This window comes from Tupaia chinensis, unplaced genomic scaffold (assembly GCF_000334495.1).
Source record: "Tupaia chinensis unplaced genomic scaffold, TupChi_1.0 Scaffold000246_1, whole genome shotgun sequence".
NCBI lineage: Eukaryota > Metazoa > Chordata > Mammalia > Scandentia > Tupaiidae > Tupaia > Tupaia belangeri.
Genome location: NW_006159724.1, coordinates 122,452 through 124,020, shown reverse-complemented (window position 1 = coordinate 124,020; position 1,569 = coordinate 122,452).

The following is a 1,569-nucleotide window of genomic DNA, read 5'->3' as shown; positions in this document are numbered from 1 at the left end:
ACACCATCTCCCTTGGTTGACCTTAGGAATTGCTTCTGAATGATCAGGACCAAGACAATCTGGCCGTTTACCATTAGGAGTCCCTTCTACATCCCTGACTGCTCAGGTGCCCATGTTCATGAAGGAACACCAGCCTTCAGCCCTGGGCGGTGACGGTGCTTCTGCTGGCACATGGTAGTTGGGAACTGTCACCAGACTGGGTAGAAATGAAACCAGGTGGCAGGGCACAGCAGGGGGGAATGAAGGATGGAGAGAGGATTCTGGAACGATGGCCAACTCGTGAGGCTCAGTCCAGGAACATCAGAATTCAGCCCACGGACAAGGAATCCTGGAGCTGTCCTGACCAACAGCTGTCCCTGGCACTGCTGGGATGAATGGGTCAGACACGGTGTCGCTTAACACAGACAGTGCGGAGAGCAGGGCAAGGGCAGAGGGACTGTATTTGGTTCATTTTCACTTACATTTCTTTCCTCCATGAGGAAGAGACACAGGGAGAGGAGGCGAAGTGACAGGACACGCAGTAGGGTCTGGAAGCTTCCAGTCACCCCTGCCGAAGTCAGCACTAACCCAGGCACACACATGTCCCACTGCTCCAGGAGGGCTCCTGGCAGAGCCCAGGACCTTCACTCTGGTTGGTCACACACAGGGTGCATGTCACTGCAGTGCCACCCTCTGGCTGTGCTTGTGAGAGTTTGACGACAACCTCCTCATCATTTTAAGAAAAACACCATGGATGACCAGTTGTCCCAGAGGTGCACTAGGGTATCTGATGTGTTCTGACCTTCACATGAGGGCAAATGATGGAGACCACTGTGGGAATAGCAAACTACGGGGAACAGCCTTGAAAGAGAAACAAAGGAGGTGGGAATGGGCCAGGTGATGTCAGAGGTCCCAGGCTCTCCCGGGTGTCACCTGCACAACAAAACTCACAGGTCATGGCAATAGTGAGCTATTCTAGAGACGACCCAGAAACGCTCATGTGTCCTCCTTGAGAAATGCAGCTGTGGGTTCTAGAATGTGCCAGGAGGTCCAGGTTTTCCTAAATTAGGATAGGTGCTGTTTCTGAGCTGGAACCAGGTGAGTCGGACATTTCTTGACTCTTGACCTACAGCTCCCCAATGCTCACAGAGATGGACTGAGGTAGGGCTTCCTTCAGGGCCATCATGGTGATAGGACACGTGATCCTGGAGGGGGAAGGGACCATCAGGGCTGCCCGTCCACTGACCCAGTAGGAGTCAGAGTGGTGGACCTTGTTGGAGAGAAAGACAAAAAGCACCCCCAGCAGGGCACGGTCAGGACAAAATCCTGTCCTAGATCGCTCCATCCTGTGGGCTAACACACGGGCCTGACTTGGTTTTCCAGCCACCTGAGCCAGGAGTCCCCATGCACTAGGGTCCAGGACTTCCCACCACTGGGCTATGGGACAGGCCTAGACACCTGACTTTAACAGATGGTGAGAGACAGAAAGACAGAGTGACCTGGAGGACACACAGGACTTGATAGGTGTAGACATAACCATGTTCTGATGTTGGGCTCCCTGGGTCCAGACCCTGACTTTGCCTTTTCCCT